The 26,401-nt window shown below is 31.8% G+C and overlaps 1 protein-coding gene across 6 annotated transcripts in view; it reads right to left on the bottom strand.

The window, feature by feature from the left end:
* Positions 1 to 26,401, bottom strand: part of LOC117176015 (CCR4-NOT transcription complex subunit 10) — a 266,901-nt gene that overhangs the window by 207,752 nt on the left and 32,748 nt on the right. The window contains exon 2 of one of the 6 annotated variants that reach the window (XM_033365962.1): positions 527 to 689. The exons of the other annotated variants lie outside the window; for them this stretch is intronic. The gene's annotated coding sequence lies outside the window, so the exon portion shown is untranslated. The remainder of the gene's footprint in view (positions 1 to 526; positions 690 to 26,401) is intronic. 6 annotated transcript variants of the gene reach the window in all.

Below are 26,401 nucleotides of genomic sequence, written 5' to 3'. Positions count from 1 at the left end.
TTTTTCTATACATCCCGGCTTTAGTTTAAATGTCGACGGGCATGACTAACCTAACTTTTGGAAGTTGCATTAGGAAGTTATAATTTTATTCTAAGTGACTGGTACGCCCTATTAAATGGAAGAAATTTGAAAATTAGGTAAATATTGTTTCAATTGGTTTCCTTATTAATAATTATTTAGGCTAATATCGCAAAGCGAATAGTTGATTTGACAGGTATTCAGGTGGCTGAAAGCGCGGTTTAGAACTCCACAACTCTGCATGAGCCAAAATTCAGTCTCCAAATGATTACTTTCCCCTAGATGCCCAATGAAATTTGAGCTGCAACAAATTTAACACCAGCGTTTTTCTATGTATCCTTCAACTTCAGGGATTCAAATCAATGAGACGGGTGCTACTATACAACTACAAGAACTTCTATACCATACTGCGAAGAGATTGTTAAAAGTTGAAACTATTTTACCGCCTGAAAATGCCAAGAATTAATAAAATACGTTTGAGATGGTTATTCTGGAAAAAAATTCTTACCAAAAAAAATCAGAAAATTGTACAGAACGTAAAACTTTAAGTATTTTCTTGATATCTATGGTTCCTCTTTGCCTTCAGGATATAAACGAACCTTTGCATACACCAGTCGGGCAAAATCCTCGACATGCTTCGCATAACACTTGTATCCCAATATCATTCCAGTCTGAAGCAGAAACGACAAATAAAATTCTTACTGAACTTCGAAATATTAAATCTCAAAACGATTGAAGACATGTAAAGTTGAGGTGAATGGCAGAATATATTATGTTGAGTATGAATTGATGTGGCATACATGGATTCGATTTATGAAAGGTGCCCTTCATATTGCCTATCGTTAGCCATTTAAACAGTGGGGCTATAAACTGGATGGACATAATATAAAAATCTTGATTTTGTTTTGTTTTTTGACTGCCGTATAGCTATAGTTTATTTCTCTGAGTTAGAAAATACTCTTCTAATTTCAATAAAGACATAAATCAATTAATTAGATTAATTACATATAAAAATAAATTGTAGATGTTGCGAGTATCAAATGTATGTAAGATATGAGATTTTTGTAGTAGCACTTATTTTTATTTGTAATTAATCTCATTAATTAATCACTAGTTTCAGGAAAATATATTAGGATTATAAATTTTTGGTGATACAAATGAAAACACTCTAATTTTATATATTTGGCTTCGGTAAAAGTAATAAACAGAGAAATTCCTTGTGAATAGACATATATAAGAGCATAAGTCTACCTTTAACAATAATTGTAAGAATTGAAAAAATTAACGGAGTTTCCATAAACAAATGATTTAACATATATAATAGATGAGATGAATTATTTATAATAGACCGGGAGCTGATGACAGATTGTGGTGCCCCATTTTATACCGCATGCTACAATGAAAACTGCATTGCAATTTATGAAAAAAATCAGCCTTTTGAGCTTTGAGGGGTTCAGGTGCCAAACTTTTGAAATAATAAGTAAATTATCATTAAAAAAGATTCGAAGCAAAGTATCAATATTGAAGTTGAAGAATATTTAAAAAAATTTTAATTAGATAAAAAGTAACACGTTTATGATCTGGAAACTGTAATGTGGAACATAACCTCAAAAACAAACGTCAAATGGAACAAAATATACTTGAGAAGAAAAATGGTTTTAAATTTATTCAATTTACAGTTAACTTAAGGTCACGATGTGTTCTAAAACCATTTTTTCAAGATTTCGTGCAATGTTTGTTTCTAAAAGGACATTTTGCATTTTGTAATATAATACCCAATCGATAGAAATCTCAGAGTATATGCTAAAGATTCTCAAGGCTCTGAGAAGCTCTGAGAAATACTCCGCAGACACTCAGGTAGATATATTTAAAGATTCAGGTAGCTCGTTTAAATGTTTGAAGGCTTTAAAATGTCCTTTCCGAAATTGAAATACAAATACGATCATAAAAACAAGCAGAGAGACTGAAATTGAAATAAGAATTCGATAATAAAAACAAGTATAGAGGCTATCTCAGTAGAGTAGCCAACACTCAAGTGACCTTTGTTAAGCTTTCGGATTAAAATTCAGAAATAGAATTATGTTAATTTCATAGTTAAAAGCCTAAAACATAATAATTCAGAATCTACGGGTTTCGAAGATTTTAGATATCTAACTTTTTTTTAAATGTTTAAAATTGGACTGAATACAACGTTTCTCGTAAATGAAATGAGATACGCCAAAAAAGACAACATTTTTTAATTCAACTAGAAAATTGTATGTTAGTATATAAGTTATAATTATAAATAAGTATAATAAGAAAATTCATCGATTAAATAAGAAGTGTTAATAATTTGAAGAAAAATTTTAAAAGGGACATTCGGGTTAGCGACGTCCAACTATTGTAAATAACTTTGCCCGCCCGGTACGTGACGAATACAAATGGACCATTATATTACCGTCGCATCACTCTTAAAAGGATGTATAAAAGAACCTTGAAAATGGTCCAAATCTCTCAGACTATCTCTGAGACTAAATCGTTCAAATGGAACTTGCAGATAGTCTCGAACCGGCCAGGCTACTTCACCTGAATATACTCTGAGATTTCTATTGGTAGGGTTGTAGGAAGAAGTTATGTTTTCGCGACACGTAAGGAAGACAATCATACACCAAATTTAGAACTTGCTATTTTTGATTCAATATCCTTTTCGAATTATTGAAGCTATAATTTTGTATTAAAGTACTGAAATTTTTGATTAATCATAAGTAATGAATTCTTCTATGTATAAAAGTACGTCGCATTCATCACACATGAAAATTGTTCTTTGTATTAACCCTTTTATTTTTCAGACTCAACAACTTTTAGGATTTTTATTTTGTTTTTTTATCAAGTAATGAAGAAAAGTTTTTAAAAAATTGCTTGAAAATAGATCAAAAGTGACTGGTTTATGATACGAGAACCATCAAATAGAGCATTACCTCACAAAAGGAATCGCTTAATTGAAAAAAATACCTTTGAGTGGAAAAATTGTTCAAACTTCATATTATTTAAATTTAATTGCAGGTGACGTTGTATATTATAACGAGTTTTTGCCAGTTTTCGTGCAATTTTTGTGCCTAAAAGGTAATTTCACATTCTGCAATGGTAAAAAAGAGAAATTATGTTTTCGTGACAAATAAGGAAGAAAATGATACAACAAATTTATAATTTCCTAATTTTTAATTCATTATCTTTTTAAAATAATTTTTTTAAATTATTACTCGGTTGGTCGTCCCAGTACTAAGTGGTGGAAGCGTGTTTTTCATTTTACCATTAATACTGCCATCATAAACAGCTTCATCTTATTTGACTTGACAAATCGACCCCAAACCTCAACACATGGATGCAGGCAACTAAATTTTAGAAAAATATCTGGCAGAGCAACTCATAGGAGACTTCAGTTCAAGGAAAATTTCCGAAGAAAATTTCAGGATGTCGAGTAGGAACATCAGCTTCACGATTCAGCAATCAAGTTTCCTCTCTCACTTGATTAAAAAAATACAAATCCGAAAATAGTTCAGACGCCATACGCAGTCCTGTCGGATCTTATATGTCATCAAAATATTTTGAGTGATTCGTATGCAGAATGATCACCTGATTCCGAATCGGTGTGGTACGTCTTCGGCAGATTGTGCGTTCTCGAGATATTGGCGAATAAAAAATAAAAGAATAATAAATAATAAATAAACGAATAAAAAACGTTCAAACATATTTGCCCTCCTACGAATATTTATTGCACAATAGCAACTAATAGGCGAAAAAATTGGAAAAAAATTCTATTTGCCATATCTTCAAAAATATGATCTAAAAGAGAAATATTTTTTTAATTTATGAAAAAAAACAGCTAAAGTACACACTTTTTATAATAAAAACTATTTCTCTAAAGTTAATACTTTCCTGGCAAAATTGAGTTGTATTGGGTGAAATTCTGCAGTGTGATAATAAATAGTAATTTTTAGTAAATTAAATTCATGTTAGAGACAATATTTTTGCTCAAATATATTGTTGCTGTTCCCAGGCACAAAGTTTCTGTGAAATTATAGTGAAATTGTTTAAATTTAAGCAACGACGCATGAATAATCAATTACGGGGTTTCAAATACTAACAACTTTTCTACAAAAAGTTATAAATGTTAGAAATTTAGCATGATAATTCTCTAAAGTACCACTAAAACAATGACGCTAAGAAAAAATTATTTATACAAAAATTGTTAACTGTAGAACAATCTAAATTCCAATTATTTATCTACAGTTCTATATGCAGTGGAAACTTGGCACGAAGCTTAAACAATCTTAAATATTATTTAAAATTCAGTCATATAATTTAAATTTCTTAATTTTTATTCATTTAGTAATTATAAGCTTCCCTTTTTTTAAGAATTCGACAATGGGCTCGATAAGTGACATTGTAAACTCGGAAGCGCTCATCTGGCCGGCTGGTTCGGACCCCATAGGCGTGGAAATAGAAAATGCTAGATGAAGGGTTCATGGGTCCATTCGGCACTGTGAAACTATTTTGCTGTTATAAGAAATAAGAAATTAATTAATTTCTACAAAAATAATTTTCTTTTATTTCCTTGAAAAACTAGAATCAGAATAAAATTAAATAAAGGTGAAAATTATTTTTAGTTCTTAATATTTTACAGAAAACTTAGAGTGAAGTTTCCTTTCGGAACTAGAAAACGTTTCAGAAAAAAAAACAATAAAGTAATGGGAGACTTACTTCGAAATTAGATATTTCTTTGAATCATTGAGATATTTAACTATTTTTTCTTCTACTTAGGAATGTCTCACTTTTTAAAATTTTCATTTTTGTAGAAAAAATTGAAAGTGATTCAAAGGAACAGTGTGTATCTACATAATTCGGATATTAGTGCCGAAGTTTCGGTATATTTTTGCAGATTTCAAATTAAAAATTTAGAAACTGTTTAAGAATTATGAAAGGCTTCAAAAGGATAAAAACAATTTCTTAAGATTCTTCGGAAAATAAAAAATGATTCTTCATTTTTTTCTCAATCTTTTAAGAGAATATTTAAAAAGATTTTCAAAGATTTCCGAAATTGTCAAAAAGAATGTGGAATATTCGAAGGAATTTTTTTTTATATTTATAAAATTTACTCTGAATTGTAAGAACAATTAAACAATATCTTTTTAAATGAATCAAATTTTGCTTGTCATGTTCAAAAAATTTTGGTAACGTAAAAAAATTCCTTTAAAATATTCCAGATTCTTTTTTGAAAATTGTGAAAATCCTTGAAAATATTTTCTTAAAATATTTTTTAACACAAGAAATCATTTTACATTTTCCTTGGAATGTTCAAAAAATGTTTTATTTTTTATTTGGAAGCCTTTTAGAATTCTTAAAAGCTTCTAAAATTTGTATTTGAAATTTGCACAAATCTACATTTTGTTTTAAATGAGGCTGCAGCAAATGCTCGAAAATTTCGATACGAATAGGCGAATGTTGTCAGAACATACAACTCGTTTAAATTATTTAAAATCATTTTAAATTTTACATTAATTTTGAAACTTTTTAAAACTTAAAGTGACTCAAGTTTTTCCTATAAATAATAAGCAGGATATTCTAAAAATTGTATTAAAAAAGTCATTACTTTTGAAAGATATTTATAAATTCAAGAAAAATTATTTAAAATTTGAAAAAGTTTAAATTAAATTCTAGATATCTCTGGATTTTGAAACAAAATATTGAAGGTTTTCAACGATGTTTTAAAGTCTTTAAAATAATTTAAATTCTAATTTTAGAAGTGTTGAGTTAAATAATGTTAATTTTTGAATTTTTAATGTTTCTAACTTAAACTTTCTTTAAAAAATCTAATTTTGAAAATCTGAACGTTCATTGATTAAATGTTCAACTTAAAACAGTGAAAATGATAACACCGATTTATGTTTTTGGAACTGAATTTGAATCTTTGAACTCTATAGTTTATAAAAGATAAAAATTCTAAAATTTGCAGTATATCTGCCTTTCATTTCAAATTGTTTAATTGAAAAGTGTTAGTACCTCACTTCAATTTTATACGTGCAAATTATTGAGCATTTGAGTACAACATTTTTTTTATTTAAAAATAAAATAGCAAGTGTTCCACTTTGAGTGATTTCATTTGTAATATATTTTTCATTACTTCAAATGGAATTTTTTTAGCTTTGGAGATGAAATTTGTTTATTTTATTGGCGATGAAAATTTTTTGCGAACTGGGAAAAAACCGGAAAATTTCCGAGGTTTTTCTTCTTTCATTAAATTGGCCACACCGACGATACCATAAATATATTAGATGAATGATAAATAATTTAGAGATATTACTATACACACTGACACAATATGTAACTGCATATAAAATAATAAAGTACATGAAAAAACTATTTCATAATATCAATCTTATAAATGAGTCTGCATCATTTTTTTACCTTAACCAAACACAATTTCTTTTCAAAATTAAATCAGTTTTCCTGGAAGAATAATTCAGAGCATAATATTGTGGCTGAGTGGGCCCACAACCCTTGCTCGGTATCTACGACGATTCGACGCCAATGGTTTTTGATCTCGCCGGTCGTTAGCAAGATTCCCAGTTTACGGCATCACTTATAGCCCCTTTGTCAAACTCTCCCAAAAAAGGAAAGTTGATAACCATTAAATAAATAAAAATTAAGAAATTTAAATTATATGACTGAATTTTAAATCATATGTAAGATTGTTTAAGCTTCGTGCCAAGTTTCCACTGCATATAGAACTGTAGATAAATAATTGGAATTTAGATTGTTCTACAAGTTACAATTTTTGTATAAATAATTTTTTCTTAGCATCATTGTTTTAGTGGTACTTTAGAAAATTATCATGCTAAATTTCTAACATTTATAACGTTTTGTAGAAAAGTTGTTAGTATTTGAAACCCCGTAATTGATTATTCATGCGTCGTTGCTTAAATTTAAACAATTTCACTATAATTTCACAGGAACTTTGTCTCTGGGAACAGCAACAATATATCTGAGCAAAAATATTGTCTCTAACATGAATTTAATTTACTAAAGATTACTTATTATTATAATTTATTATCACACCGCAGAATTTCACCCAATAAAACTCAATTTTGCCAGGAAAGTATTAACTTTAGAAAAATAGTTATTTTAAAATAAAAAGTGTATACTTTAGCTGTTATTTTCATAAATTAAAAAAATATTTCTCTTTTAGATCATATTTTTGAAGATATGGCACATAGAATTTTTTCCAATTTTTTCGCCTATTAGTTGCTATTGTGCAATAAATATTCGTCGGAGGGCAAATGTGTTTGAACGTTTTTTATTCATCCTGTAATGAGCTAATAAAGTGCAGAAAAAAAATCGAAATAAGTTTAATGGAAAATCATTAATCGGGAGTAATTAAAAAATTGATTAATTGCGAATATCTCGAGAACGCACAATCTGCCGAAGACGTACCACACCGATTCGAAATCAGGAGATCATTCTGCATACGAATCACTCAAAATATTTTGGCGACATATAAGATCTGACAGGACTGGGTATGGCGTCTGGCCTAAAAGATTTTGAGTCTGCAAAATGAAAGAAGTAATAAAAAGAACAATTTTCATCTGTTAAGAATATGCGGCGTACCTTTGTGCCAAAAGAATTCTTTGCTTATCATAATCAATCAAAAATGTAAGTACTTTAATACAAAAGTACAGCCTGTAACAGAATTGTTACCTAACACGCAGGCTTGGAGCGGCCCAGCAACTAAGAGTATTAGGATAGCGAACGATGGGGGGGGGGGGGGGGGGGGGGGGGGGGGGGGCGGATTTCCCCCAGGGGACCGGATTTGCCTAGCGATAACGCGCCTATGTGTCAGTCTCGCTCTGCTCTTTCACGCGAAACTATCTTTTTTCGCGTCGTTTTGTCAACGCAAGTGCCAAACCAGGGAACACGGATTCCTAGGACGCCAACCTAGCCGTCCGCCAGCGAACCGCGGATCGTCGAGCCGCCCACGCCACGGATCTACCGTACTCATCGTACCGGGCCGCATCTTTCCTTCCACCTAGCCACGACACGGATTTAGGGGCCAACATGTAAGTGGCATTAAAGTTACCGTTGCCTTCTTTTTATAATTCGCTAGTTTTATTGTGTCTACGCCCGATTTTCGGCTTTCCACTCCCCTCGATATTAGTTCCGTAATAAGTCTCAATAATTTAAAAAGGATTATAAATAAAAAAGTATCAAGTTTTAAATTGGTTGTATTATTTTCTTCCTTACCTGTAACGAAAACAACTTTTTCCTACTCTTACATTACAAAATACAAAATGTCTTTTTAGGCATAAAAATTGCACGAAATCTTTAAAGATTGCTTTAATGTACATCGTCACCTTAAATTAACTGTAAGTTAAATAAATTTTTAACATTTCTACCTCTCAAATGTATTTTGTTCCAGTTAACGTTTGTTTTCGAGATTATGTTCCAAATTATGGTTTTCGTATCATAAATCTGTCACTTTTTACCCAATTTTAAGCAATTTTGTGAGATAATCTTCAACTTTAATACTAATACTTCATTTTTAATACTTATTAATAATTTGTTTATTATTTACAAAATATGTTATTCAGAGGGCCCATGCACTTTTTTAATAGACACGATCCTGAAATTCTTGCACTAACACTCATGTACTTTGCATCGGTGAGCTGGTCACGTAGTTTAGATTGCAATGTGGAAATACTCTGGGCCAGACAGAGGGTTAATTAGAAGAATGGGATGCATGTAAGTTCGGCAAAAAAATTGAAAACCCTAAAAAAAATGTTGTAAATGAAAAAAAAGACATTTTCCATGACTTTTTCTTGCATGTCACTTTGTATTTTGTTAGGAAATATTATTTTAAGCTAAAAGAAATAACGGCCTGCATGTTCCTTCAGCTTACCATCAAAAAATTTTGAAAAAAACTGCCAACTTTTGACACTTAACTAGCGTCAATGTTTTTAAATAATAAGCAATATAAAATTTGCATTAACATTTAGATCCATGAATCAATTAAAAACATAAAAGAATGTTTTCAATGTAAAAAATTAATTTTTTCGCTTTTTGAACGTATATGTGAACACGTATCTTTTCAAATATACGAAAAATTATTAATAAAATTATAACTTTAGAATTTCGTAACACACGCTTAGCCGCATTCTCCTATATTTTCATTCATTTATTTGCATTTTTGTAAGCGAGGATCATTTTCTTTAAATTATAAAGACATATTCATGTGCATGTATATGCGAATTGTAAAACCGAATATTATCATAATACAGGCTATGATTTCGATATTTTACATTGATCTATTTATGCCTTGAAACACAAAACAATATTCTTTTTTCTCTTTAGTTGATGACACTCCATTTCATTTTCGTTGAAAAATTTCCTCAGGTGAATTGAAAGTTTATCTTAATTATATTTTCCCGTATTTCTTCTACATTATAATGATTAGTAGCTATTTGTTATTTAGAATTTTATATTTTCTATGGAACAAATTGCATTATTTTCCTACTTATTTAATTGATTTAAAAATATTACAATTCTTTAACTAGATATCTTCGCTCATGGCATTTACTTCATTTAAAAAAGAAAGTGTTCATGGCGTCTGAAAAAAAAATTATTATAATTGTTTTTTCTAATATCCTGTTTTTTGTGTTGTATTTTATTGTTACTTATTTTTTACATATATCAAATTAATTTAACCAATTTCTGAAGAGGCTTCGTTTCTGGTGAAAATCAATTTTTTTGCACACATCAAGATAATAATTCACAGCTTGTCCAATAGTACTCGGCCAATAATTAGCAGAGTTTTTTTTCGAAATTAAAAAAATTTGTTGATGTTAATCTGAAGGAACATGCATGCCGTTTTTTCAGCTTAAAATAATGACAGTGTATAGATATCCGGAGCCGGAGGCTAGTTTGGTATCCGGTAGATTGCTCTGATTGGTTGCACGGTAGTTGGCGGTATCTGCTGGACAACAGCATTGAGTATGACATTCGACTTAGTACATTTCTTATTTTCTTGTCACATGCATGTTATATTGTTTTAATTTTACATTATATTTATACTATATTTATATTATATTTATATTTTATATTATATTTTAATGTTGTATTGTTTTAATTTGAATTACTTGTTTCAAAACTACTTTGATATTCCTATTCCGTGAATAAAATGAAAATTTATAGATTTAAAGACGATTGAAAGAAAAATTTTTTCTCTGAAGAATCTTTAGTGAATTATTATTTTTATACATCTTTAATGTTTAACACGGTAGACTTAACCAGCTCTGAACTTTCAGAATCCCTGCTTGTATTTTCTTACAAGGAGTTTCGCCAGTTCGAGTTTCCAATTCTCACATCGACGAGCCAAGCTTTCTCCATCCTTTTGTTTATCTAGTACCGGAATGCGTGAATAATAGCGGGCGAACGTGCCGATCACCCAAGGACGCTCGTGGTAAATTCCACAGGCAAAGTGTCCTATTAGAGTCTCGATTCGTGCAGTGGCTCTCTTTGTACTTTTCTTATTTACCTTTTATATTACGGATATGTGCAATCGGATGCATACAAATGTACGTGTCCAAGTAAAGGATCTTAGTCTTAATAACCCATAATTAATTGTCACTGTACAATTCGAAGATTCCGGTATTATTATTACTTTTTTTTTTACTTGTTTTAAGCTTTTAAATTCAAAACGAATAGGCCAGAATTATATCTTGGTATTCCACGGAGAAAAATAGATTTGAAAAACATTGTAGTTGTTACAATTCCACATCGTAAAAAGAAGAACCTACTATTTGAAATTGTAAAATGCACATGGAAATTGATAGAAAATATCAATTGCACAGTGAAAATTACTTTTCAAACAGCGAAAACCCCTATTCTCATATAGTGAATATAATTATTTGAAAACATGGGAGAAGACTCTATGTAGGATTGTACTTCATAACAAGGAAATTGTATTTCTTTCCGTGTAAGAACGTTCTTTTCTCTATTAGTAAGAAGTTATTTTTATTAGATAGTTGATGTAGAACGTATTATTCGCAATGGGTGTAAAGTCTCTGAAAAAATAGCGGTAGAAGCCGAGAAAAAATGTCAGAAAAATCATTAACATGGGAAGTAATTCCCGTAAACGCAGGTAACAAGTATTATTTTACATAGTATAATTTTCCTTTTATAAGCTTGTTGCCTTGCCTATTCGACATGGTACTTTCCTCCTTTCGCATGAAGAAATAATCCCGCAGGCGCAGGTACCAGACCCCATTTGACACACTGAATTTTTCCCGGTAAATCTCGGGCGTTCGAACCTTTTTCACACAGTACTTTTCAATGGAAATCGTAGCCTAATTGACATAGTATCAAAAGACAAGCTGCCGTTTGAGGGATTCCAACCCCATTTCAAGTGGAACAATCTGCTTTATGGCCTAAGAGATAATATAACTGTTCTCATAGTATTTTTCACAAATCTGACATGTTCATGCCAATAGAATATGAGTTAATTGTATCCTGGTTATTAAGTAAAAAAAAAATTCTAATGTTCTGCCACGCCATTTATCCAAAGCGGCGCTTCAGTTGGCATCTATCTTTAGTGAATTGTTTGTCCTGTTGTTTGTATCAGTTTTTCAAATAAAAGCTTAGTCAAAATAAGATGTGTGACAGAAAATTGGATCTGCTTATATAATGAATATGACTAACAAGCAGGTGAGAACTTTAAGGTAAGTGTAATAACTTACTTTCTTTGATTATGTTACCGTTAAAAAATGGACCTAAATTCTACAAGGTCTGTTACATTATTGTACAAGAAGTTCACTAAGTTTTGGTAAACAAAAATAAATCGATGATGCTTACTTTGACGAACCCTTTCAAGCCTTCGAAGTATTGGATGAAGGTGAGAGTAAGAAGTTATTAATTAGGATAAACAATTTTGTAAGATCACATCACTTTAATCTAAAGCGACGTATACGTTTATATATGATGAATTGGCGTCAGAAAATAATAATTGTTTTTATGTGTTATGTAAGAGTAATTTTACTAAAATAAAATATAAATATAAACACATACAAAGTGTATTTTATTAAAAATTTCTCAAGATTATTCTAAAATTTATTTCTCCTAACTGATTTAGTTTAACAAGTTTTTCTTCAGCAGAAAATAAATTATTAAGTACATACGCTAATATAAATTCAATGTTGAAAATCTCGTTAATTGATACATATTCATAGCACCCCATTGATAAAGGCGTGTGGCACACATCCAGGAATAACTATGGGAAAGGATGAAGACTTCAAATTAGCAGAAAATAGAAAAAGGAAGCAAGTCCTTCTAGAAAGTAATTTGGACCCAAAAAATATGATATCAAAACAACAAATCACGATGCCCGCGAGTATCCGATTCGGCACCTTAGCTGAATCACTGATGGACGACGAAATGGAAGAAGCTGAAACATCTCAGAATAACAAATCCGGAGAAAACTCTCGAGATGGCAATGCTGGAACCGAGGGAGGAAACAAGAAGGAAGCGAAGACACCACCAATCGTGGTAAATGATAAAAGCATAGACAGTGCAAAAAGACTCACACTGTACAAACAACTCAAATCAATTATCAAAAAATAACTATGAAAATATCGGAAACTGCACTTTTAATCTATCCAATCGGGATCGATACGCATGAGCAGATCAAAAAACAACTCCTGGATGCAGGAGTGAATTTCTTCACATACGCAACTCAGGGAGAAAAAAATCGAAAACTTGTATTGAAAGGACTTCCCGGGATGGACACAAAGGAAATTCATAACGAACTAAACGAACTAGACTACTAGCCAAAACAAATATTCACAATGACGATCAGTAAGGAAAGAAACCAGGAATACCCACCTTATCTTCTAGTGTACGACTCTGACATAAAAGGTGAGAAACTCAGACAACTGAAAATCATTGGAGTACTCCAGTACACAAAGATTAAATGGGAAGAGTACAGAAACACGAGGCAATTCACCCAGCGCTACAACTGCCAACAATTTGGACACGGGACGACGAACTGTTACAAACAAACGAAGTGCTTGAAATGCGGAGAGGAACACCTCACTAAAACTTGTAAGAAAACGAGGGACGAGAGTGCAGCCTGTGCCAACTGCAAGGGCAGCCACACAGCCAACTTCTCTGGCTGTCCAAAATATCAGCAAAGAATTAACAGAATCCTGATGTTAAGAGAACGGGAAATACCGAAAAATACCTTACACCAACCCACAAATGGAAGAAAGAACACAAATATCGAACGAGCATACCAGTTATTCAAATGCAGTAATAAGAGGCCGACAATCTACACCAAGTACCAGCAGCGCCATGCAGCGCACACATACAGCAGTTACGAGCCCAACAGTGGCAAAGCCAATAGCAGCCTCGCAGACAATAACAACATCACAGTCAACCCCCAGCCTAGTACAGAGCGAGGAAAATCAACTCTACAAAAATACGCATCCGTATGTAAGTTACTAAAAGATAAGTTTAACATTAGAAAGATGTTAGAAATAGTCAAAAATCTTCATCAAGAACTTGATCAAACCGATGATAAAATACAACAGGGACTCATATTTTCTGAATATATTTTTATACTTCGAAAATGCAACATAATTACAATCTTCTCATAGTCCATTGGAATGCTAATGGCATTCTGCATAAACAAAGGGAGATGAGGCACTTTCTCGAGAAGCACAATGTAGACCTTTTTATGATTAACGAAACAAAATTGAAAGCCACATATAATTTCCACACACCGGGAACAAAACTTACAGGAAAGATAGAGACAGTCAAAATTCAGGGGGGAGTAGCTATTCTGGTCAAACAAAACGTCACTTGCACCAATAATAAATGATAAGTCAATCGCAATTCCTCAATCGAAACCAGAAACCATAAAACTCCCCTACCAGAACACATCAAAGACCTTATTACAGAGAGAAATAAAATCCGCAAACTTTACCAAAGAACTGACATAAAACAGTTCAAAATAATTAAAAATACCCTCAGAAACTTAGTAGAAGCAGAAAATTAGTAGAAGCAGAAACTAAAAAATTCTGTAACAATAATTGGGATAATAAATTCCAAAATTTGAAAGGAAAAGATAATTCTCTCTGGAAAACCGCGAAATACATTTCCAAACCAAACCCTGAGAAAATTAGAAAACTACACGGCACAATGGGCCTCGTATATAGTGATGTAGATAAGGCTAATGTATTGGCAGAAACTTTCGAGAAGGTGCATCATCTCACCGAGAATATGGGAGATAGGGAAACAGAATTAATGGTAAATAATAGCTTCTATGAAATCTTAGAGACTGATTTAGAAATAAATACAATTGTGTTAACATCTCCAAAATAAATTTAAAAAGCGATAAAACGAACTGCGCCAAGAAAAGCCCCTGGGCCTGACGGTATTCAAAATCTTGTGCTGAAAAATCTTCCGAGTAAAGCAATAATTCAATTAACTTATATCTTCAACTCATGCTTCAAAATATCATATTTTCCAAGAGAGTGGAAAATGGCGATTCAAAAAATTCTAAACAACAAATAAAATCTTGATAGATGAACAGTTTGGCTTCAGAGAAAAGCACAGCATTGTTCAACAGTTCGCTCGCCTCACAGATCATATTTCTACCAATTTTAACTTAAATAAATCAAATTCCGCAGTTTTTCTTGATATCGAAAAAGTATTTGATAAGGTTTGGCACAGAGGACTTATACACAAATTAGATCAGTTAAACATAACTATTTATATCGTGAAACTTCTTGTGAGCTATCTTAAAAATAGAAAATTTGCAGTATTATGTAATAGTAAGAACTCAGATTTGCAAAATATAACGGCAGGCGTTCTACAGGGATCCATACTAGGACCGAAACTATTTTTATTTTTCATAAATGATATATTGAAGAATAAAGACACAAATATAGCTATATTCGCGAATGACACAGCGGTGTATGCTTCCTCATGGAAAAAATATAAGGCAGTAGAATACTTGCAAATGCAAATTCACGAATTAATAAAGTATTACCACAAGTGGAAAATTATAATTAATGAGAATAAGACTGAGTTTATAATATTTAGTAAGAAATCAGAGGTAAACGAAAACAATCTTGTCATCTCATGAGATAACGTAGAAATTACGCAGAAAAAATTTGTCAAATACCTTGTGGTGATATTAGATAGTAAGCTTTCATTTATACATGTCAACGAGGCGGGAAAAAGGGTACAAAATAAATGGCCTACTATATAAACTAATACATAGGAAAAGTGCTCTTAGTATTAAGAACAAATTAATATTATATAGGATGCTTACCAAACCAGTATTATTATACGCAGCCCCAGGTTGGAGCAGCGCTGCCAATTCACATTTTCGAAAGCTGCAAACCTTTGAAAATAAATTATTGAGGCGAATAACACTTTCAAAACCTAGAAAGCGAAATAAAGATATCAGAGAAGAATTGCAAATAAATGACATAAAAACCAACAACCTAGAACTGACACAAAAATTTTTCAACTGCCAATTGAAAAATCCTAAAGCTCTAGCAGATATACATTTATATAATAAACACAACGCTCCACTTGAAATTAAGTTCAAATTACCTTATGCTCTAATAAAGTAAAATATTCAGAACACGTACATATATATGTATATATTTCTCCACTTTACAGAGCATTGTATATAAAACTATATATAACTCTAGATTTAAGGCAATAGATTTAGTTTAGGCGAAGAAACAAAATTAAATGGGCTTTTTTTTCACCAAACTTTTACCTAAAACAAAATTGACAATCGATACATTATAATATAAATTGAAGCTACATCGAATTATAACCATTCTGATAAGTTAAGTACTTAACGGGCGCAGAATATCTTATAAATATAAATATAATACAAAGGTAAATGTAAAATATGTTGATTAATAAACGGTTTTTAAAAGAAGAAGAAGAAGACACTCGGCATCCCGCCATCAACCAGCGACGATCGCTCACTCGCTAGCCTCCGCTCTCTCTCTCTCTTTCTGCCTAGGGAGAACCGAAAATAAAGACCTCGAACAAGGAATCAACTCTACCCTTTGACTTCTCCTCAAACATTTTCCGAAGAAAATCTGCTCTTTTCAGAGCAATAATACATTGGAATAGCTTATTCTCATCTTGAGTAATCAAGAATCTTAAGTCTGTCCTTCACTGGCACGAACCACTCCCTACCAGGCGCCTTAAGCGAATAGTCCTTTTAGTGAGTTGTTCAGGTCGTGAGCCAGGGTTGAAATCTTTCCAACCGGTACTCGCTAGGCTTCCAAAAACTTCTTGACTATTGACTGAATGGGTTTGAACTCTCGGCAGAGGGCACTACGTCGCCGACTCAAGGGCAGCGTCCCTCTTAGTCAAGGAAGATCGAACCTGGGCCAACACCACCAGGAAGTGGTAGTGAACGAAACGACATCACCAGGAGGTGAAAAACGGACAGCAGCGTCACCAGGAGGCGAATACCAGCAAGAACATTTACCAGGCAGCCACCGGATGTGACGTCACACCACTTTGCTTATTCGCCCCATTGTCACCAGGGACGATAAGTCCACGGAAGGCACGAATGGCCCGGCGAGAAATCAGGGCGAAGTTCGCTTCAGCACGGCGCACCTTAGTACCAGTGCGTCCGGATCAAGACCGGAGCCTGGTAATAAATCTGAACATCAAGCGGGGAATTGTATTTTATCCACCTGATCCGATTCCAGATGGTCACAACCCGGCCACTTGGAAGCCGCTTTCCCAAGTAAAGATCCTCCGGGAAGACCCGTTTAAAAATTGAAGGGTGGAAATTGCTAGATAAATATCGTCGCATCACATGCACCACCAAATTGGGAATTCGTCGCCCACAAACGGCTGGGACGCGTCCCAACGAAGATTTCTACGAGGATTTGCAAAGATACCAACCGGGTGGAATCGTTCACACTACTCTCCCGAAGGAAAACGTCACGAATAAATTGGCATACCCAGCCAATTTGGAACCTCCCGCCCTGTATCGAATCCAGAAGCGAGATCATTTATAATACAGCGGTTCTTAGACCGAATGAGAGGAAAGAGAAAATAAAGTGCTCTTGGATTTTCAACATATGTATTAGAGTACAATAAAGTACGATTAGGTACTGCATTTTGGTAGGAACTTCACTGAAAATTATTTTATCTTTTTTCTGAACTTCGACATTTTTTGAATATTTGAACTTTTTTTATACATAAAATATCGGTCTCAAACTTTGAGAAATGCAAGAGCCGAAAGAAAACTACGTTTAAGTACAAAGCTTAATAATAAAATATGTACAAAAATATATTTCAACTATCAATTCCATCGCGGCATCAGCCGGTAATGTTGTACACGAAAATACGAACCCTGGCGGCCACTAGACGAGGCTCTAGAGAATTCGTATTTTCGTGTAAAACGTTACCGGCTGCTGCCGTTGGAATTGATAGTTGAAATTTTTTTACATCTTTTATTATTAAGCTTTGTACTTTAACGTATCTTTCTTTCACCTCTTGCATTTCTGAAAGTTCGAAACCGATATTTTATGTATAAAAAAAGTTCGAACGTCCAAAAAATGTGCAGGTTCAGAAAAAAGATGATATAATTTTCAGTGAAGTTCCTACAAAAATGCAGTACCTAAATGTACTTTATTGTACTCTAATGCATTTTCCAAAGTTTCAGCTCGATATTTTATTTACAAAAAAGTTCTTAGGTTCAAAAAAATATTCAGTGAGCTGATAAAGTGAGGTCGGTAATATAGGTATTTGGCGGTGTCACATGCCCTTAAGGGCATCTGATACTTATAAAATTGTCGATTTTACCAGTTTTAGGTTCCCCCGGCTTTTTTCCTAGAATAAGAAATATTGTGTATTTAAAATGTGGGAAATAATAGCGAACATGATAACGGACATCCCCGTACACTTTTTTCGTGTTTTTTTTTTCAAAAAAATTTTTGATTTTGCTAACAACGTGTGTATATTTCGAGGTTATGTGTGTTACAATTCTCCCAAGCGTTACTTCCAAACTACATAATATTTTTGGCCGAGAACTTTGGACTTAAAAATAAACATAGTAACTAATCTTCCGGAGCTAACCTTGTTTGCAGGCAATTAACAAATTTTATTTCATAAATAATTTCTAAATTATCGGAAAGGCAGAGATGAAAAACGACGTAACCTCAAAATAATTCATACAATTTTTATTTAGAATAATAAATTTTTTTGTTATTATCCCTCAAAAAAGAGCCCGGGGACATCCGTTATGATATTTTATAGCATCTCCGAATTCAGTTTTTAAACATTTTTATTTTTGTGGGAAAAAGCCGGGGGAACTGTACTCGATTGACCACACGAAGTATCACATGCCCTTAAAGCATCGTACAATGAGTTTCACATTCGAGAATCAATTATGTAGTAAGTATTGTATTTCCATATTCGTTGAAAAATTAATTGTTCATTTCACATATAAAAGAGCTTAATTGGTGGTTGCCATTTTTATTTGTTATACATTACAATTACAGTTTTGTATTTATTGTTGAAAGAATGATAAGGTAAACATGCAAGGAAAGATAAAATAGGAAATACGAAATAACTCATTGTTAATAAACAATGACATATTTCAAGTATGTAAAAAAAGCTATGCTTTATACCCAGGCGCAAAAATTATATATAGTTTATATATAGTGTCAAGTATTATATATAATATTCATTTGTTTTATAGAAAAAATGTATAAAACATATAAATATTATATATAATACTTCAAACTATGTATAAACCATACATAATATTTTCGCCTGTGTATTCTCCTTCCAAATTATTTACTTTGCATTGTACAACACCCGACTTAGTATATATTGCTTACTTTCTTAAAACGTGAACGAGGCATAACCTAAACGTGAAGTATGTAATTTCGAAGGAGTACACAAGTGAATTTTTTCGTAAAATTGAATTGTAATTGTTTATTAAAAATAAGTGATTTGGTGTTTCCGATTTTATCTTTTCTTTTTCATAATATACTATCATTCTTTTACTACTAAGAAGATAAGACATAATAGTAAAGTATATAATTTGAAAGGAGAATATAAGTGTAACTTTTTTTATATGCTTGATTATGTAATTGTTTATTAAAAATGAGTTATTTAATAAAATTTGAAAAATCGAAAATTGAAATTTTGATCCTACTTTTTTATAGAACGCGTAGTTTTTATTTTAAGCTTCGTTTTAATCTTTAAAAAAATAGCATTGAAAATAAAAATTAAATTTTTTAAATAACAAAATAGGGAACAAAAATATCAAATCAATCATTATGAATCAAATTTCTACTTTATTTTGCAATAACTGAATTAGCAATCCCGGGCTGAGGTACAAAAATAAATGCAATATACATTTGATATAATAGTGTTGATACTAATGTAGAAAAGTTCGCATTTTTGAAAAAATCGAGGGCGAAGCACGAGATACGAGTTCTACAAATTGTTAATTTCTTATCACGTTTCTTATTATTTTTCAAGAATGAAATAGATTTCATTCTGCGATTTTAATACATAACCAGTCTGTCCTCTCGCATTCTAATTCTATTCTAATTCTTTATGCCCACAAATCATCATATCATAATCTATTGTATATACAAAGATAAACCTATCAAAGCAATGAACATTGGCAAACAGTTTTGGCACAATGAAACTTGCCACACCATAGACTGCAAGTTATCAAGTATTTTTGCCGCGAACATTTACGCCTTGAGTTAAATAAGTAATTTATAATAATAACATTAAAAATTACAAAAAATGCTAAAATTATAATAAAATAACCATTGCTATGTTAAACTATAACAAAATCTAGCAATATTTTACCATTTCCAAAAGAAAGAAATATATCCTTCGATGTGAACTCTTGAAATGTAAGCTAGAAACTTGTATTAGAGAAAATTTCGAATAATAAGTAGTCATTTTAATATAAAAATTAAGTTTAAACTTAACAATGACTAAAATAATTAAATACAGACGATAATAATTCGACATTTTGTGATAAATTAAATGAGTGGCCCCCTTTCACATTTGTAAGCTAAAATGGAGTCATACTTTTTACATAAATTATTTGATCTGGAAACTCCCACAAGGTACGTATAGGCGCCATTGAAATTTAATATATGTACAAAAATCAATATATTAGCAGGCACCCATAAAAAATGAATTTCGGTGTCCTATATAACATTCTTAATCAATAAATATATTTTGGATTACATCGGAAATAGATTTAAAATGCCGTAATGCAATTGATGACAAGAATATTGCTTTCACTTTTACTGTTTCAATATGAATAACTTATTATTCATTTTAGAAATATTTTCTTAAATAGGATCCAAAACATGCATTAGAGAATTTCTTAGGGATAATATGGGTGAAAAGAAATTAGGGGATACTTTTATTTATTTATATGTATTTGGATAAAGAAAACCCAATAGTTCAAGAGGACCATTAATAGGGCTACAATATGTACATAAAGTATTGTATAGAACGTAAGCACGCAAAATAATTAAGAATTTTAACTGGGTGTTGTGTATTCGATGAAGTTGTGAACAATACGCGTGAATTCGGAGATGGAGAAGCAAAATAAGTCAATTTTATCGCTGAGAAGTGGCAACATAAATTTGCTTGTATTGCTAAACATATCAAATAGCGGAGAACGTCGTAGAATTGATGAAGATAAGTAGATCGGAGGTGTATTTCGTGAGTTGTATTTTGGCACATTTAACGGCACACGTTTAAGTATTGCTGGGCAAGAAGTAAAATAGGAGTACAAGTGTAAATCGTGGATATTCTTTTCATTCTTTCCATCACAATCTAAAATATATTAATTTTTTAAAACAGTATAACCTTTTTGGGACGCCTTGGCATGGCTTAGGGAGCACCAAACAAGGGGGATGCAGCCGGTCCGCCGCTGAGCATAACCTCAAAGTGAAGTATATCATTTGAAAGAAGAATGTAAGTGTAACTTCTTTTTACATACTTCAAATATGTAATTGTTTATTAAAAATGAATTATTTGGTATTTCCTATTTTATATTTCCTTATACATTTACTTAAGCATTATTTTATTAGTAGGAAGATTTTTATATAGTTCTATCTTGTGGGAGTTATTGTCAGTTATTATTTTAGAAGTATATAAATTATTGATAAGTTTGACTTGTGCAAAGCTTCCGTTTTAATGAAACTCTCACAAATCGTACAATACTTATTGTAGAGAATATTTTTAGAAACACAATAAGCAGCGTCAATGATAAACAATAAATATAAAATTATCATTGTTATCTGCAACAAATGAAACTGGCAAAAACCAACCAATCCCTTTTATATGTACAATGAACAATTCAATTTTCGAATGTGTTTGAAACTTATTGTATGATCCTTTAAAGCCAAAATTAATTTCTGAGGACGATTCAGAAAAAAATTTCTTCTTAATCACTTTTAAGGCCATGTGATAAGTGGGTCACGTGACCAGATTCCTACATTACCGCCACTTTTTTTATATCCCAACTTATATACACACGAAACGCCATATCGAGTTGAAAATTTAAGATACTAGACAAGAAGCACTAAGAATTGCGGTTCTGGTCATAAATTTGTGCAATTATGAAAAACGCTTTTTGTTGCAAATAATTTTTATTGCTTTTTTTATAATTATTACGGTTTATGACCAGACCCAATTTTCTTAGTGCTTCTTATTTATTATCCCAAATTTTCAACTCGATGTGGCGCTTCGTGTGAAAACAAGTTGGGAAATAAGAAAGGTGGCGGTAATGTAGGAATCTGGTCACGTGACCCACTCGTCACATGGCCTTAATAACATTTTTAGTTCAAAAGTAAATTTTGAAGTTGTTTTAAAAATATTTCACTAAAGACTCTTCAGAGAACAAATTTTTCTTAAAATCGTCTTTAAATCTATAAATTTTCATTTTATTCACAGAATAGGAATATTAAAGTAGTTTTTACAAAAGTACTTCAAATTAAGACAATAAATAATCTAAAATGTTATATAAAATATAAATATAATATAAAATTAAAACAGTATAACATACACGCCACAAGAAATTTACTAAGTCGAAGGCCGTACTCGAAGCTGCTGCCCGGCAGACCCCGCCCGCTGCTGTGTAACCAATCAGAGCAATTGGATATCTATAAACTGCCTAAAATAATATTTACTAACCAAATCCAAAACGGCATGCAAGAAAAAGTCATGGAAAATCTCTTCTTTTTTTCATTTACACAATTTTCTTTGTTTTTTCGGTTTATTTTTTATTTTTGACCGAAGCCACATTCATGTCATTTTTTCCATGAACTTGAAATAATATTTTATTACGAAATCAAAAATAGCATGCAAAATGAAATCACGGAAAATTGTTGACCTTTTTTTCCAACTTTTTTTGTGCATGCCTCTATTTTGCAAAATCCTGACTTGCATGCCAATTTTTTCAAATATCAATAAATTATATAAATTATGTATCGTGAAAATTGCACGCAATTTGAAATGACGGAAAATTTGCTGTAAATTTTTACACAATTTCTCAGAAGTTTTCCTCGTCTAAACCAACGAGGAATGCATCCCAATTTTTCTACAGTATTTTTTCGATGACAAATTTTATTTTTTACATTAGCATGCAATTTTAAAACACGGATATTCCCTTAAATTTTATTCTTTTTTACGTGACCCTTTGAGCCCTTTGGCCTACTACGTACCGCATGCCTTTAATTATCACACCTTCAATTTGTTCGAACTACCTTACATTATCAAGGCAGACAGTATAACGTAACGGAAAGAGGCTACATTTTTTACAAATTGCAATGCGATTTTCATTGTAGCGTGGACGCGTACATATGTTACAACCCCTTTTATCTTTGTTCTCTTGTGGTTAATTATCGACCCTTAAAAAGGCATGCGGTACAAAATGGGGCACCACAATCTGTCATCAGCTCCCGGTTTATAACTTGGGCACCAGAAAAAATATTTTAAAGAAATTTATTTAACAAGATTTCTTTTTTGGTTTCTTCGCCAATAAAATTTAATAAAACACACATAAATAGGAGGAAAAAAATAATATTTTATACATTTTAATTTGTACTTTTATGTTACGTAAGGTTTCCATGCCAAGTATAATGAATATATCGTCGCAAAAGAAGGCATAATTTTATTTTCCTCACATAATTTTGGAACGTTCGTATAATAGCACATAATTTCATATTCTCTTACAAAATATGTGTGAGAATTTCATTATTGATGTAGGTTTTTTGACCAGGGAAATTAATTAATAGTTTAACATGTTAATTTTGTTCGTCTACTTTGACCTAATTAATATTATAATATCGATTAATTTTTTAAATTGTGAAAAACGCTCTCTAGCTCCGCTGGGATACGAGCACAGGTCCTTCAGGATGCCGGTCTGATGTTCTACCAACTGAGCTACGGAGTTGGTTGTTGGTAGAGTTTTTGGTAGAGCATCAGACTGGCATCCTGAAGGACCTGTGCTCGTATCCCAGTGGAGCTAGAGAGCGTTTTTTTCACAATCTTAAAAAATTAATCAATATTATAATAATATTGATTAGGACCAAGTAGACAAATAAAATTAACATCTTAAACTATTAATTAATTTCCCTGGTCAAAAAACCTACATCAATAATAAAATATGAATTCCTGTTTAGAAAGAAAAATCTTACAAGTATAAAGAATGACGTTAACATTCTGCTTGTAAGGAGATTGTGAAGAAAATATTCTCGTCTCTCCGTAGCTCAGTTGGTAGAACATCAGAGCGGCAATCTGAAGGACCTGAGCTCATATCCCAGTGGAGCTAGAGAGCTTTTTTTCACAATCTTAAAAAATTAATCAATATCATAATAATATTGATAAGGACCAAGTAGACAAACAAAATTAACATCTTAGACTACTATATGTGAAAATGTTGCAAAAAATATGTTTATCTCTATTGACATGTACTAATTCGTCAAAATATATGAAATATAAAACTTGTACTATATTTTTGCTACTTGTTATTACTTTTTTTAAATTAAAGTTTTGTCACTCCACTAGGAATATTTAAAAAATAATTCTAACTCAATTACTCTTGATGTTAACACCCCTAACAAAATCCAGACTAGACACGGTATTTTTTAAACGTTTTTTCAACATTAATTGTTATCATTAAATGCGTGATAAGTTTCCTAATTATTTTTCAACTAATTTTAAATTGGTTAAATATTTAATATTTTGTTAAACAACTTTTTTTCAGTAAACCTTGAAAATTTACTTTTTTACTGTATAAATGATATAGTCACAATTAACGAATATTAAAAGTAATAATAATATAAAATGATATTCTTTATTTAATTTATTAATTTCATTTAGATTAGCAAATATTTTCTATAGCAAATTGAAGGTTAGAAAAAGTGATATTCACAAATGAAATAATAAAATCGTAGTTGCAATAAATATCTAGCAGTTTAAACATGAGTCAAACAATAGTTTAGAAAATGGGAAGATGCATTAAGAGAAAAAACACTTTAAAATCGTACTTTGTGAAAATTCTTTTTAAAATAGAAAATTCAGTGCCAAAATGCATTAGGATTTTAAAATCAATCGAAAACCAAATTTTAAGCCAAACAACGCACGATATGAAAAAAAGTCAAGAGAAGAAAACATTGCTTTTTGAAAGGCCTGCAAAATTATCTTCACAAATTTTTGAATTTTCTTGGGAAATCGAAAATTCAAATTTTAATTCCACAAAAAATAATTATAAATCAAAATATGATGTTAGCGAAGAACAATGGCAAGTTGACAGTATGAACTACAACTCAGATGTCGTTATAAACAAATCAAAGCTGTAACTTGCTTTTGTATCGAACCCATATCCAATACTTCCCCTCAAGTGTACAGCACTAAACTTCAGTAAATTTTCATTTAAAAATTGAGCAAACACTTCTGATGCTTTTCTCTTGGCAATCCTTTAGTGAACACGTCAGCCATCAACTCAGCTGATTGAAGATAGTGCAACGTAATCATCCCACGTTCGTGTACTTCTCTTACGAAATCATGACGTATATCAATATGTTCCGTTCTTGAATGGAAGAATGGATTCTTCGCAAATTTTTGTGCCCCTTGGTTTTCGTTATAGATTTTTATTACTTCTTGTTCCCCTAATCCAACTTCTTTAAGGAATCTGTTTAAATATAATGCTTCTTTCGCAGCTTCAGTAAGCCCCATATACTCGGCTTCGGTGGTTGAGAACGCCACAGTGCGTTGTTTCTTCGCCTCCCAGGTCACTGCTCCATTCGCAAGGACGAATACACATCCAGTGTAAGATCTTCTGTTCTGAGCACATGCTGCCCAATGAGCATCCATAAATTCTTCCAATTAATTAGAGTTCTTTTCGTTCGTAATATCTAGGCTGGTTGTTCTACGTAAATAACGTAGAATTCTCTTTGCTGCGATCCAATGCTGTTTTTGATATATATAATGTTGAACTGACTATGCAAATTGACCAAAAATTCTATTTCTGGTCGTGTTGCAACAACCAGGTACATGTAACTTCCTATTAATTCTTTAAAATGACATTCTTCGTGTTTTTCGGCTGAATCCTTTTCCTCTTCAACGAACTTCGTATTTGGATCCATAGGTGTTTCATTATGCCGCGAATCTTTCATCCCAAATCTTCTTAAAATATCATCCACCTATCCACCTTGTGACATTTTCATGGATCCATTCTCTTGGTTAAACTCTATGGCAAAACAATACTTGACTCTTCCAAGGTCTGTGACTTCAAGACATAATTTAAGATTCTGCTTGAATTTAGAGATCCACTCCATATCACTTGATAAGATCAGCACGTCATCGACGTAAACTGCAATAATTAACAATTTTCCTGTTTGTTTGCCAATGTAGACAACACATATCTGTGTTTAAGGGCTTTAGCCCGAGACCTTTTAATTCCTTGTCAAGACGCTTATGGGAGCGTTCACTTATGATGTCACGCACCGAGGGGCGGGGGGGGGGGGGGTTTCTTGTCAAGCGTGACAAATCGTGACATATGGAAAGTATTAAGTCCATATACTCGTATATCCTAGGTTGTTTTATATATTCTTTGAGAGGAATAAAAGTGTTAATAAGAAGGTTTATATTTTTTATTATTTTCATATAACGTTTGATTCCCATATTTGAGAAGATTCCGAAAAGTATTTTATAATTACTTTAAATAATGTGGAAGGGGGTCGAAAGAACGTGACGTAATATTACAGGTGGGGTTTCGTTAATTCGTGACTGAGCGTGAAAAGAG

The sequence above is a fragment of the Belonocnema kinseyi genome, chromosome 7 (genome assembly GCF_010883055.1).
Source record: "Belonocnema kinseyi isolate 2016_QV_RU_SX_M_011 chromosome 7, B_treatae_v1, whole genome shotgun sequence".
NCBI lineage: Eukaryota > Metazoa > Arthropoda > Insecta > Hymenoptera > Cynipidae > Belonocnema > Belonocnema kinseyi.
This window is presented reverse-complemented; position numbering and strand designations above follow the sequence as displayed.